The sequence below is a fragment of the Papaver somniferum genome, chromosome 3 (assembly GCF_003573695.1).
Source record: "Papaver somniferum cultivar HN1 chromosome 3, ASM357369v1, whole genome shotgun sequence".
NCBI classification, from domain to species: domain Eukaryota; kingdom Viridiplantae; phylum Streptophyta; class Magnoliopsida; order Ranunculales; family Papaveraceae; genus Papaver; species Papaver somniferum.
This window is the reverse complement of record NC_039360.1, coordinates 76,476,887-76,492,765: the sequence shown is the minus strand read 5'-3', so window position 1 is coordinate 76,492,765 and position 15,879 is coordinate 76,476,887. Positions and strand designations below refer to the sequence as shown.

General features: G+C 36.8%; 1 pseudogene; it reads left to right on the top strand.

The window, feature by feature from the left end:
- The first annotated feature begins 1,174 nt into the window (after nucleotides 1–1,174).
- On the top strand, nucleotides 1,175–10,847 carry LOC113359639 (annotated as a pseudogene).
- The last annotated feature ends 5,032 nt before the right edge of the window (nucleotides 10,848–15,879 follow it).

Sequence of the window (15,879 nt, the reverse complement as noted above, 5' to 3'; positions counted from 1 at the left end):
ACCTAGCTTAATTGGGGGCCATGCACTAGAGGAAAAAAAAGGTCACCAGAATCTAATTTGGGTCACCCCTTATAAAAATATTTTTTAAATAGCTAAAATGCCCCTAAATGATTAGAGCTAAAATTTAATTAATTGGTGATAATCTTAATTAATTAGTGATAATCTTACTTAATTAGAGTTCAATTTTTTTTCCAGATTTTTTGTCTGCAATTTTTAGCCTAACTTTTTTTTTTTGCCCAGATAGTATGAAAAATCGTCAAGGTATTAAAAAATTTCATTGACGACCCTCAACAGTCGTTAATGTTTAGGCTGTTTAAGTGACGACTCTAAACTGTCGAAGATTCATTAATGGAGGAAATGTACGACAGTTTTGGGTCGTCATAAAAATGATCAATTCCCTGATGACCCTTTGGAAGGATCGTTACTGTTTTGGTTACGCATTTGACGACTTAAACAGTCGTTAATGTTTTAGAAATGTCGTTATAGACTGTCGTTAATCTCTAAAAAGAGTCGTTAGTGTATGACAGTTTAGAGTCGTTATTGTTTTGATCATGATGTTTATGACGACCCTAAACTGTCGTTAATGTCCGCGAAGGATCGTTAATGAGGATCGTTACTTGAAAAAAAATATTAACCAAGAGTAAAATAGTATATTCATCTTCCGATTTTTACACCCCTGAAAAATTTGGGGGCCAAACAAAATTCCATGACCCAATTAGAAACCATGGCCCCCAATTAAGCTAGGTCAAGAAACCTTAGAAATAATGTTCCCAAATTAATAACTAGTAACCATTTTAAAGTTTGAACCGACTTTAATTTTTCTCCCTACTTGACTAACTATTCGGCGGTACGTGAACAGTCCCAACTATTTAAGCACATTTTAGCATACCACCACCCAGTATTTAATAAACCAACCAAATTGTTCTTGTTTCCCCACTCTCTCTCATATAATTTGCTTTCAAATATTTCTCAAAATTCGCCCCTTAAAATATATCCTTATTCAATTTTTAAAAATATCTCTATCTTTTGAAAAGTGAAAGCAACTAGTAGAAGTTGCTTCCAGAAATGGATGCAACTTTATACAAGTTGCTTCCAAAAAGTAGAAACTTTCTCATGTTGACTCAAAAAAAAATAGCTTTTACTCCTCGGAAGTATTTGCACAAGATCAATAAAAATGGAGGATATTTATAATATTCCCACATTTATCTGTCTTCCATATTTTTTACATGCATTTCATCAGCTCCTCATTATACTAGCATATATTATCCATACATACAAATCCAAGTCCAAGCACAAACTAAATCCTTCACCTCCTGGTCCAACAGGCCTTCCAGTTTTAGGTAACCCTCTCATGGTAGGTAGCTTCCCTCATCGAGATCTTCATCGTCAATCAAACCAATATGGTCCCATATTCTACATACGTCTGGGTTTCATTCCAACCATTGTTGTTTCTACCCCTCAAACTGCCGAGCTTTTCCTTAAAACTCATGATCTTACTTCCGCTGGTAGACCCTTTAGGGCAAGGGTTATGAGACCGACTGTTTTAGAGTCTATCCCTTTCAAAACCAAAGATAGTCGAGGTGAAAGAGCACAGATCCCACCACGCGATAGAGTATCAGTAGTCTATACGGCATACAAATGGAGCCCGTTTGAGAATGCAAAGAACATAAGTCAAACAAAAAAAGTTAAAGAATTTTGGTCCCACTATCTAAGGTTACTCACGCGTTTAACCTTGTAGTTTACACCTGGTACGATGTTATTGGATAGAGCAAAATGAATCTCGTGATATCAGGAAGAGATTTACTTTCTAAAATTTTCTATGAATCAAATACGGCAAACCAAAAGCCGTTTTTTCCTCTCCCAACTTTATACGGCAAATTAAGTGACGCTTTTCCTATAATATTTCACACGGCAAATTGTTAGTCGTACAGGGAAGACTTTCACTCACTCGTTCGATCGAAAGAGGAGGTGATTGAGTTTGAGATGAAAGGGAGTTTTCCTCTATCCATAATAGGACCTAATTTGATCAAATTTGATCAACTCTTTCATTTTGAAAGAGACTCTCAACCCGCATATCCCTTGCTTTTAGTTCAACGGCTAAACATATTGCATATAACCAAAAAAACTTATCCTTTGCCAATACGGTCCATATTGGCGTAATGTGCAAAATTTATGTACTTTGAAACTACTTAGTAGCAAAAAAGTAGAGTCATTTAGATCCATGAGAAGTACCGAACTAGGATTATTGGTGACATCTCTAAAACACATGCTGCAACTTCACGTGAAATTGTAAATGTTAGCAACAAGGTTCTAACTCTCAGTACTGATATGTCGTGTTTAATGGTATTTGGGAACAAGTCTCTGAAAAGTGATCGTGATTACAAAGGATTTCAAGATGTGGTTCATGAAGGATTTGTCGGAAATTTTGGCTGAAACGGAGGATGAAGAAAATAATACAAGAATGAAAAGAATGTTGTTACTCAAGCTTCAAGGCCTTGCGATTATTTTCAGCAATTATTTTGACCATTCCCAAATAATTGGCGAGTACAACCGGTCAGCGAAATATTGCTTTCAGGATACAATGAAGCCCTAACAACGTAATTGGATTCAAGAGTTGTACTTCCCTTGACCCAACCAAGAACACACAGTATTTAGATTCTGATGATGCTTAGAGAGAAAAGAAATCAGAGATTTAGATATATTTTTTTTTTCATGTTTGAACGGAAACAAATCATCACTACTTATAGGGGACTCATGCCTATTTGAGATGCCTCTTCATTCTCAAAAGACACCAATAGTGTCTAATGGGAATGGATGTGTCTTTTGTGAACCATCACACCCTTTGGAGATGCCTTTTCATCTCCATAAAAAATAAAATTACATTGCATCTATTAGGCGCAGGACGCTCCCCATCGTAGTGGCAAACCAAAAACGAAAACCATTTTATTTTCTATATTATTGAAAATATCCAACAATCTCCTCCTATTTTCAATAATTAAAAAAACTTGAAAATAAAGCAAAGTAAAACTTACAAAATCGAAGTGGCTGCATCACTCAAGTGACTGCCTACGTACCCGAGTGAGATCAAGCCAACGTAGTTCAAGCTTAATTGGGAAATAAGCTTTATCGTTGAAATCAATACATAAATGATATGTATCTTTTGGATTTGAACCTTCACTTAGTGTAAGAAATTCAAAGCCTTATTGGGGTTCAGTGGTGAAACCAGTCTTGAACCAAGTACCCCATGTGATAAAACCGGAATCTCCACACATACTGATTTCATAGATTTATGTGTTCTGTAGCCAGCACATTAATGGCCCTGTGCTTATCCTGAATGATGAGTCACTGAGCGGTCTTTTTCTCTTAGGAAACGGACTGATTTCCATACTCATATAGGTAAGTCTCGAAGGTATTTCTGCGAGACACCTTGTGATAAAAGTTAGACTTATTAAGGATTTTCATCCATCCTTTTTTCTTGCAGAATCACTGCACTAAACAAAAATGAGAAGTTTTTACTTAGTGCACCATAATCACTTCCATAACTTGTTGGTACCAGATTGAACCTTGTTTATCTTTTTCAAAACATAGGTTGGTTTTCTGCTATGGGTGATAGAACTTCCTTCACAGAACTTAGTTTCATTTCTGTATATTTTATTGAAAACAATTCCTTTGGGAGACTCTTCATGATAAGTCTGCCGAATTTTTCTCCGTTTCAATGGCTAAATGCAATTACTCCTTTCTTGAGTAATTGACTTACCGTTCAATGTACATGACTTGTATGTCTTGACTTTTCATTATAAGTCTTTGTTAGAGACGTTATAGATCATAACCTGATTCACAATTAATCAAGACCGCTTGAGATGGCTTCTTCCAGAATTGGGATCTCTACAAGTTAGGTTCTAAGCCATTCCTCCTCATTAATTGCATCTACTCATGCAATCAATTCTGAAAACATTATTAAAAATGTTCCTATTTGATTTTACAAAATAATTGTAACCTCTCTAGTGATCCTAATTAACATTTACGGTTAATTCACAAAATAGTCATTTAAGACTTGCATACACTAGAGGCATATAAAACTTGTAGGCAACTTGCTTGCTATTTCAACAAACACATTATTACGATGAGTAACTCCTCTACTCATGCCCAATCATCTGCAAATTTATACCCAAGTACATAGACCATGTCTATTTAACATGTAACACTATTCAATGCAAATGTTCAAGATCTATACATCGGTAATATCGTAACACCTCATCATCAGACATTTGGTCGCGCGCCCAATCTTCCAATATGTTACATATTCACCCGGAATTCCACTTTCCTTTTCGATGTCATTTAAGACAATTCCAATTTCCAAGATCCGGATCCTATAATTCTTTTTGCAAGAATTATACTCATCATATAATTTGTTATGTCAACAACAATTATAGATGATTTTGGTTATAAAATAAACCACCAACTATTAAAAAAAATTTATACGACAGTTTCATATAAATTCTCCCCCATTTCATGATAATTCTCAAATGCATGTACGCAAGTAAATGTCATGACACGCATTGTCGTTTAAAAACTTCTTATGCATTATTTTCTTCACATTAAATGACATAGATGTCCTAATGGGAGGATATCTTATGTCTCCTGATTATGAAAATCTACAGTGACACGAATTTTCTAGTGCATGCATATACTAGTAGTCTTCATGTGATCTGCAACTGTTCTTCGCAAGTGACTTTACAGTAAACCATTCCTATATAAAAGAAGCCTTACCAAGATGCGTGGATTAATGAAATCCCACTCAAAAGAGCATATGCAAAATAATACAACCTGACATCTTGGTGAATGCACCCATATGAGATCATGGATCTATGAATTGATCCCAATGACTTAATCTCATACTAGCTGTTCAGTTTACTTGGACGATAATGGCATCAAATCATTTTCTCCATTCGTCCATTGATCACAAAATAATTCCAAAATAGGAAATCGTCAAATCCAAGAACACAGACGAAACTCTTATAATTTGCTTTTGGATTTGGCCTTTACTGAAAACACACGGACCACTATTATGATAATAAGGTCAAGTAACCTTCCATGTAAAAACATATATACTAGCATCCAAAACAAATTAGTTTTAACCTCTCAAAATTGAATAACTAATCAACCGCTAGTAATATTTTCTGACCTAAACATATATCCAAACCTATAGTCTACAAACCAGTTTAATCATGGTTTCAAACTCAAAAATGGGATGATTCGATATCAACAGTACATACTATTACTATATCATTTTATAAAGTAAGTTGTACTATAACCGTTTTCTTGCCGTTGTCAAACAATCCCAACTCTTTGATTAGAAATCTTTTCAATCTCTTTATATATCGTTGACGTCACCTGGAAGAGCCACAACGACATTCTCCACATTTCCCTTTCATGCATCTTCTAGTTTAATTTCAGTGTCTCTTTTACTGCGAGATCAGTCAAAACTCCGTCCTCCGTTATCGAAGAATTCCTTCTTTAAACCCGGAACACAAAACAATCTCCCAATCGACAGAGAGGAGTCACACTTGGTAGTTTCTTCAGTTTCGTTTTCTTCCTCTTTTCTTCGTTGCGGAAAGGAAACAGTGTAGCCTAGCCTAAATTAAAAGCCCAACTTCTGATATAGTATCATGAAGCCCAATAATCCGAAAGAAAACCCTTTCGCCCTGAAAAGTACGACCATGAACTTTCTTAAAACAACAGAGTTTTCTATTCATGATCCGCCAGAAAACATTCTCACAATTCAACCATCTTGAAACATCTAAATTTACACCCTCCGTAGACGAAAGATAATTGCTGAAAACTGTTGGAATTTTTGGTTGAAACGGAGGATGAAGAAAACAATACAAGAATGAAAAGAATGTTGTTACTCAAGCTTCAAGGGCTTGCGATTCTTTTCAGCAATTATTTCGACCATTCCCAAATAATTGGCGAGTACAACCGGTCAGCGAAATATTGCTTGCAGGATACAATGAAGCCCTAACAACGTAATTGGATTCAAGAGTTGTACTTCCCTTGACCCGACCAAGAACACACAGTATTTAGATTCTGATGATGCTTAGAGAGAAAAGAAATCAGAGATTTAGATATTTTTTTTTCATGTTTGAATGGAAACAAATCATCACTACTTATAGGGGACTCATGCCTATTTGAGATGCCTCTTCATTTTCAAAAGACACCAATCGTGTCTAATGGGAATGGATGTGTCTTTTGTGAACCATCACACCCTTTGGAGATGCCTTTTCATCTCCAAAAAAAATTAAAATTACATTGCATCTATTAGGCGCAGGACGCTCCCATCGTAGTGGCAAACCAAAAACGAAAACCATTTTATTTTCTATATTATTGAAAATATCCAACAGGATTGAAACTTGGTGCACTTTTTAATATTGCCGACTATATTCCTTATATTGGTTGGCTTGATGTTCAAGGGCTAGAGAAACGAATGAAGGAGGTTAGTAAAGTTTTTGATGAAATGTTGGAAAAGATTATCGACCAACATGCCAAGGTATTCGACAAGGATAACCACAAAGATTTTGTCGTTGTTATGTTGGATTTTATGCAAGATAAAGAAGCCGATTTTTCTATTGATCGTTATAATAACAAAGCCATTGTATTGGTAAGTGATTTTCTTTTTTACTAGTATGCCAATTTGGCCTACTCATGTATGGGTTATAAATTGTTTTTGATCGTTCAGTAAGGGCTGACGAGTTTTGAACTCAAATATTGATCTTTGGTAAAATAATTTGTAGGACATGCTGGTAGGATCAATGGATACTTCATCAACTGCGGTTGAGTGGATAATATCGGCACTATTGAAAAATCCAAGGGTGATGAAGAAACTCCAAGAAGAGTTACAAAGAGTCGTCGGTTTAGACCGACTTGTGGATGAATCTGACTTACCAAACTTGGAATACTTAGATATGGTTATTAAGGAAAGCATGATACTTTCTATCCAGTTGTACCACTACTAGTTCCTCATGAAGCAATGGAAGATTCCATCGTCAATGGTTTCTTCGTAGAGCTGCACATGAGCCGGTACAGTGTGGTTTTCTGTTGGAACCGGTACCTGTACACGGAGTTGACCGGTTCTTCAATTTGAGGACATGTACTTGTACATGTACCTGGACTTGTACCTGTCCCGGTAAGACCGGTCCGGTTCCACTCCGGTACCGGTTTTTTACCTGAATTTTGAAACACACAGTAATAATATATAATATGTATGACAGTAAAGTAACAAGTAACAACCTAAGAGTCTAAGACTAAGTTCAACATTACAAAGTTCAAAATAACAAAGGTTTAAAACATCACAGCATCAGTCTATCACACTTTAAGTTCATAGTTCAACATTAAAACATAGTACTAAAAACAACATTTCCATAAGTCTGCGACAAGAAATGAAATGAAATCCTTGCAAAGGATGGGGGACTTCTCGAACAATGGCACTGGATGCACTGACACAGAGTTTACATCAAGCTTCTTTTAGCAGAGAATCCCATATGGCTGCAACATGGAACAAAAAAGTAAAACAAGAAAGTAAGCAAGCAATACAAGAAAACTTGAAAAGTAAGTTCTATTAAATAGAATAAAACCTAATATATTACCTGCCTCATCTTCAACAACATCATCAGGTATATAGTCACATAGAAGATCAAGAGCAATGGGCTTTTGAAGAAAGCTTTGTGTACAGAGCAATGCTTCGACTGTCCTTGTAGACATAGAAGCTCTACATGGAGTCAGCACGCGCTTCCCGGTGCTAAAACCTGATTCAGAGGCCACTGAAGACACAGGCATGGCTAATATATCTCTTTCCATGTATGAAAGTATCTTATACCTGCTTGCATTAGCCTGCCACCAAGCCAATATGTCAAAATGGTCAGGTTGACCTATTTCACGCATTCCACCTTCAATCACATCTGTCAAATACCTGTCGATCTCAGTTGTTCTTGCCTCTTCAACACAACTTGGGGTGTCCCAATGTTGTTTCTTCCTTGATTGAATTCTAGCAAACAGACCAAAAGATTGCACACTAACTGGATAAGCAACAGTATGACAACATTCTTCAAATGCTCAATAGCCACTTTGTTTGCGCTGACATTGTCTAGAGTGACACCGAATACATCTTGTAGACCCCAATCCTTCAAACAATCCACCAACTTCTCACCGATTGCATTACCAGTATGACCTTAAACTTGGCAGAACATGAGTATTCTCTTTTGTAGCTTCCAGTTCTGATCAACATAATGAACGATTACACAAATATAGTTATAATTATTTGGTGATGTCCATGTGTCCGTTGTCAAAGATACCCTCTGCTTAGATGTCAAGAAATAAGTTTTTAGGCTATTCTTCTCTTCTACATACATCTTCAATACATCCCTATAAATTGTCATACGCCCTGGAACCTTGAATCTAGGCTCTGCCACCTGCATCATTTCCACAAAACCTGACCCTTCTACTGCTCTAAAAGCTATTTCATTCCTGATTATCCACTCAACAAGATCCCTTCTTAACTTTTCATAGTTGTAAGAATGAGCAACAAGTTTACCATCTTCACCTGGTTTTGGGGGTGGCATCAACAGAGTTTGTTGTCCCTTGTCTTTCTATACCTTCCTGTTTGGATTTTTAAGGCATATCTTCAAATGCTTATGTAATCCAGAAGTTCCACGTACGTCATTGTCAACAACATACAATCCCTTGCAATGATGACATTCAGCTTGAACGTCACTTATCCTGGTCATCTCCAACCAAACTTTAGATCTCACTTTACCATGCTTCTTTTTGCTGTCACCAACTTCAGTTGTACTTGTTGGCGTAGGTTCAGTTCCATCATCTGTGTTAGATGCAGCTTGAGAGGATGATCCAACTTCAGTTGTATTTGGAGTTTGATTTGAACTTGGTGTAGGAACAGTTTCTTTTGGTCTTACACTAACAACAATGCTATTACTGGAATCATCTGGTGCTTTGCGCTTCCCCATTTAGCACCTCAAAGGCCTGCAAGAGAAGTAAAGAACATTATATGCAGTATATTAGCCTTATAGACTTCAAAACATCATATCTGACTAACAAAATTAATCAAAGATGCAATGCAAGTTAAGTAAACAGAACTAACAAAATTAACCACAAATTCATTCATGAGCAGAAGCTGCAGAACATCATCAGTAGTAGTAGTGACCTTAGCATTAGTGACCTTAGCTCTTACTACGACAATTCCACATACAACTACATCAAAACATCATATCTGACTTTCCATTCATATATTCATGATTCATGAACTGAAACACATGGATTTACTCAATACAAACATCAACAAAATCAAACCTAAAGTGCCTATATATATGGAGAGAAATAAGACTAACATAGTGTTGTCTATTGTGGAGAGTTTCAGTGACAATGCTCTATGTACAACACACAATTGCATACTAAATAGAAAGGCATTTCATATTCAATGAAAGCAATTAAAAAACAATGTTCAAAACCTCTATCAAAATTGAGGGTTGAACTGCAATATAATTCAATACAGTTTTAAAATATGAACCAATCAACATCTAGAAACTGTATGTATGAAATTGAAAATAGAAAATTGCCTATAGATAAATTTAAATGGGTGAAGAAGCCTCACCAGTAACGAGAGCAATCCAGATGGGAGCTGCTTCAAGAATACAACCCTTTTACCCTTGAACCTTCCAGCTAAGATAATCAAAACTGTTCCAGGAGTAATACTTTCCCTAATTTTTACCATAAACGAAAAACAAGTCAGATCCTAATTCAACCAACATGCAACAACTACCCATTTAACTCAACCAACACAACACAAAATAAAAACCCTAATTCAATCTCAAATCAAACCCTAATTCAATTTCAAATCAAACCCTAATTCAATCTTAGATTCTTAATAGTAACAAAACAATTGTTACTCCTAGTTTAAATCGATTTTAAATCCCAATATCACACAATTCAAAGTTTCAAACCCTAGTTTATTCTATAATCGATTTCAAATCCCATGAGAGTTACAAGTAACTTACAAATCTAATAAGAAGAAGAAGAAGAAGAAGAGCAAGTATCCTTAACGAATCGATGATGGTGGTGACTGCACTGACTGGTGAATGATAGTGATTCTAGTGAACGACTGCTGCTCTTCAGAGAAGAAAAAAAAAAGAAAACTGAAATGAAAGTCGATAGAAATTAGAGATAGTGCTATACCTAGGAGGGAGAGGGACGGTCAGGATGTAAGATTCCCAAAAAAATCTACGACTACAATTAACCGGGACATATGGGCCGGGACAGGCCGGGACTCACCCCAGAACCAGTACCAGTACCGGCCTACTCCGGTTCTCAGTTTTAAGAACCGGTACCTGTCCCGTCTACTCCGGTTCCGGCTCGGTACGAGTCCGGGTTTTCCGGTTCCGGGCCGGTACAGGTAAAATGGACCGGGTCTTGTGCAGCTCTATTTCTTCGTACCCAAAACTTCTCGAATAATAATAAATAGTTGGGAAATTGGACGTGACCCGAATTCGTGGGTGGATCCTGAAAAATTTAACCCAGAAAGATTCATTGAGAACAAGATTGATCTGCGAGGACAAGATTTCCAACTACTCCCATTCGGTTCAGGTAGGCGAGGTTGCCCCGGAATTAAATTGGGTCTCTTAGCGGTTCGATTGATTGTTGCTCAGTTGGTTCACTGCTTTGATTGGGAACTACCAAATGGTATGTTTCCTGATGATTTGGATATGACTAAAGAATTTGGCGTCACAATGCCAAGAGCTAAAAATCTACTTGCTATCCTTAGATATCGTCTTGGAAATTAAATTTTGTTACAACCGTGCATGGTATTAGTTGGTGCTTAGTGCGTGGTGTTAACAGAGTGCAAGTCTGTAAGCGTGCATGTTACCCATGTTAGTTTCAGTCGTCAGTCTCTCTATAAATAAAATTAAATAAAAATAAATAACAATTCATAACTGCTATATCAGCAAGGATTGAACACCAAAATAAGAAACATGCACCACACCATTTTTCCAGAATAGCAACTAAAATTTGCAACAGCTCTTACGCAGTTGCGAATTTGCAACTGTTTAGAGATGTTGCCAATTTCAACTACTGATTACACCCGGCGTGCCAACCACTTAGTGTGAAAAGTATCACTAGCTTCCACATGTGCGATTAGTTTAAGTGCTGGGAACAGATTAACTTAACTCCACGTGTCCGATAAAACCAATTTTTCACTTTCTAACTCGCCCTAATTTTCATTGAGCGGGATTTCTCCCTCTCTTTTCATCTGTACGACTCACTCTCATCCACAGAAGTTCTCCATATACTCCACAGAAGCTCTCTCTTCCTCCATTATTTCCAGATTTGAAAACTTCTCTGAAGAAAAGTTCTCTCTCCCTACATTAAACAGAAGCTCTGCAAATGTGAGTCATTTAGGTCAGTTTCATCTTTGCAGTTCTTATCACCATTCAGTTGTTCCATCTTTGCAGTTGGAAGTATATCTGCGAGATTTGGGTGTTTCTGTTTCGATCTAGGTATAATTTCTTCTTTCTGTTTCTCTTATGGTTTCGATTTCATAAATTTTAGGTTTAATTTAGGGTCTTACTTTTGTCAAATCTTCTTGTTTCTGATTTAAATTTTATGTTTATTTTTGTGAAATCTGGTTGTATTAAATTTAGTTTACTGTGAGATGGTGTTTGTTGATTTTATTCAGGGTTAATTTTATCTTGGGTTTTACTTTTCCAATTTCATTTTTAGGGTTATTTGTGTGAAATCTGGATGTGTATTAGATCCATTTTACTGTGAGATGTGGGTGTTTGCTAGTTTTATTTCAGTTCATAGTATGATATGTTTGAAGTTAAATTTTAGTTCATAGTATCCTGCAGTATGCTAGCTAAAAAATTGAAGCTTTAACTAATTTGTTTGAAGTTAAATTTCAGTTCATAGTATGATATGTTTTTGTTGTACCTATGTCAAAGAAGTTAAATTTCTAATATTATCAGAGGGGGAAAGAATAGGTTTTCTGTTATTTTTATTTTGGGTTTACATTATCATGTTTAATTTGGTTCAAGGGGAAAAGGGGTTGGTATAACAATATAGAATTAAGACTAAGAGGGGGATATCTGTAACTTGGTTATTGTGGGTGTTTTTACGAAGTTCAGGTTTGAATTGTTCGGTTAATTGTTTTTATTGTGGGTTCATGTAGTTTTGTTTTTCAATAAGTATCTCATAAGCCATAATTCTATAATGGTCTTGCTGGCTGTTGCACACTCAGCGGTATGGTTCTGAACCACATTGCATTCTTATTTATATGGCTGTATATACTCTTGCATACTATTTTATGCGAATTCATTATCTGTTTTGTTTCACATGGTATAGTATAACATAGTATGATATATTTGAGTTGTACCTACCTGACATATATATCTTTTTTTAGGATCAGCAGTGTAGGGTAATGGAATGTGATAAGGGATGGATGAGTTGTCGACGTAAATCTTCTCAATACACACGAGGTGTACGGTTATTCATAGAGTTTGTACATAAATATGGTGGTGATAGTACATTATTCTCATGCTCTTGTAGACTTTGCAAGAATAGTAAAGGATTAGAGCCGCTTAGTGAAATTTCAGTTCATTTACTAAGACATGGTATTGATTTGACATATATAGTGTGGCGTTTTCATGGGGAAAGCTTACTAGAAGCTGAGAGGGTAGGAGGTATAGCTTCCAGTGTAGGAGAAGATGCAACAACGACTGTAGGAGAAGATGTAGCTGACAATGTAGGAGGAGATGTAGCTAAAAATGTAGGAGCAAATATTGCTGCTAATTTAGGAGGAGATGTAGCTGATAACTTAGGAGATGTAGCATCTGATCATATATTCCAACATGATGTAGAAGGTGTAGATAATAATGGTGGATTATATGATACTATTCATTGTCCTACTGAAACCAGCCGCAGTAGGAAGCGTAAATCTGCATATGACCGTGTTAGGGCACCCTTGTACAATTCATGTCCATCTGGAAAGACAGCATTGCATGCTGCTGTAAAACTGAATGACATTAAGACCCAGTATGGGTTATCAGACAACGATGTCACTTCACTTTTATAAAAAAATAAAGGAGTTGCTTCCCGAAGAAAATACACTCCCAGCTAAGTACCCTGAACTAAAAAATATGATCCAAGAATTAGGAATGGATTATATAACTTATGATGCATGCATAAATGACTGCATTTTATATGGGAAGGATAAAAGTGAAATGGTTAAGTGTCCTGTTTGTAATGAACCTAGGTATAAGAAAGTTTTTAATAAGGAGAGAAAACTTACTAAAGTCGCTCAGAAGACTTTAAGACACTTTCCATTAATTCCTAGGGTGCAACGGTTGTACATCGTATCATGGATAGCAGAGTTAATGCTTCGGTAGTTTAGAGCTCAGTCAGATATTAATGTCATGCGACATCATGTGGACTCCTCAGCTTGGCATGTGCTGATATAGCTTTTCGCCAGAGTTTGCTAAGGATCCGCATAATGCGACCCTTGGGATATCAACAAATGGTTTCAACCCAAATGGGTATTTCGGTACTAACCATAGCTGTTGGCCAGTAGTTGTCCAACCATACAATCTCTCTCCTTCCTCGTGTATGAAGTGGGAATTCTCGATATTGGCGTTGTTGATATCTGTCCCAAGAGCACCAGGTAAAGATATAGATGTTTATTTAGAACCTCTGATAGAAGCGTTAATAGTGTTATGGAATGAAGGTGTGTTAACATATGATAGCTTTAGCAAAACTGAATTTGTAATGAGAGCAAAGTTTTTATGGGATATACACGATTATCCTGCATTAGGTACTTTATCTGGATGTGTAACGCATGGGTACTTAGCTTGTCATCACTGCGGAAAAGGAACTCGTTCAGACTATCCTCCGTTTAGTAGGAAAATATGTTATATGGGATACCGTAGATGGCTGCCAACATGGCACAAATTTCGAGATGATAAGACCAATTTTGATGGAGTTGTAGAGCATGGTACAACCCTGTGGCCACTATCTGGATTACAGATTCAACAAAAGGTAGATAATTTGAAAACTAAACATGGTAAAGGAAAACCACGAGCAGAACCAAGTAAGAAACGTAAACGGAGAGCTGCAGAGGACAATGAAGAAGATGCTGATGCAGAAGAAGAGGTTCATGAACGGTCGTTGTTTTCGCGAAGGTTTATTCTATATGATTTGCCAAACTGGAGTTTAAATGCCATCCGACATATTACAGATGTTATGCACACAGAAAAGAACATAACTGAGCATCTACTTTATGACACTATAATGGGAAATGGCAAGTCGAAAGACAGTCCTGGTGCACGTCAAGATCTGGAAGCTATAGGGGTTAAAAGGAAATTATGGTTGAAAGTGGATGAGGTGACTGGTAAAACCACAATGCCAGATGGAGCTTTCGCAATGTCAAGAAAGGAGAAAGTTGTTTTTTGTACAATTCTGAAGAACTTAAGGGTGCTGAGAAGTTTCTCTTCCAACTTTCGCAACAACGTCAACATTAATCCTCCAGAGCTAAGGTATTTCAAGTCGCACGATTACCACGTCACAGTGCAATATTTGCTGCCATTGTTGTTTCATGTAACTAATTTAATGCCAAAAGATCTGCAAGTTGCTCTTCTCCGTATCAATACATTCTTCAGGATTTTGTGCGCAAAGGTTATCAACAGAGAACATGTTATAAGAGCTAAGGCTAGTTTGGTGGAAGCCATTTGTGTTCTGGAAAAACATTTTCTTTTTTTTGTTGTTGTTATTAGCATCCACCTAATGGTGCATTTGGCCGATGAAGCTTTAATCTGCGGTCCGGTCATATTTAGATGGATGTATCCCTATGAGAGGTAACATCTACACTTGTCTTTTCTTTACAATGTATGAACTGTTAGTTATGCTGAGTTTTTAACTTTCTGTTACTGATCTTTGTTGGATGATGAAAGGATTCAAGGGATTGGTGTGCAACGGGAGGTACATTGAGGGTTACATCGCCAGAGGGTATACCACGCGAGAAGCTAGCTTATATTGCATGGAAGATATGCCAGTAAATGGTGAAGGTACTCACAAATCTTTTTTAGATGACGACGATAAGTTCGCTGATGAGATGTCGTTAAGTAAGCCTAAGAATATCACTTTGACTACGGTACAGTTTGAACAAGCTCGCAATTGGGTCCAATCCAAGTTTGCTGGAATAAATGACTGGAAAAGGTAGAGCTTTTTAGTTTCAGGAAGTTCTTGTTTCGATTATTAGGTTTATATGTCTAATATTCATTTGTTGTTTGATTGCAGGAAGTATGCTGCCTATATTAACAGTTGCAAGCCTCATGGTCCGAGAAATCGTACATCGCAGCAGCCATTGAAGAGTTTTATGTTATGGTTACGTGATGAGGTAATATGTTATGACAGAAACATTTCTTTCTTGTTGAGAATTTGGCCATTGCTTTGTTGTTCAGAAGTTTTTCAGTTGAGAGTTTGCTAATTGTTGAAAGGTGAATTCAGGTTTGAGGTTCTGCCCACCCTAGCTAGCCAAATGACCTCACTTTTCTAAGAATAGTAAGAGAGAGAGTTATCTTTCCATTGTATATTCTCCTTCTTTATATAGACTCTCCAAAAGCCCCTTCCTTTCATGACATCATGCCATGTGTCCTAAACTCCCTCAATTACTACTAATGACATCCCTTCTCTATAAAACCTATTTCTTCCCTCTTAATTCCTCCCTTGTCCTTTTCATTTCATGGATACTTTCTTGGTGGACTTGGGTTTCAGTCCCCAAGTCCCCATGTCTCATGCTGGGTTTGCCTCCCTTTTGAGGGCACA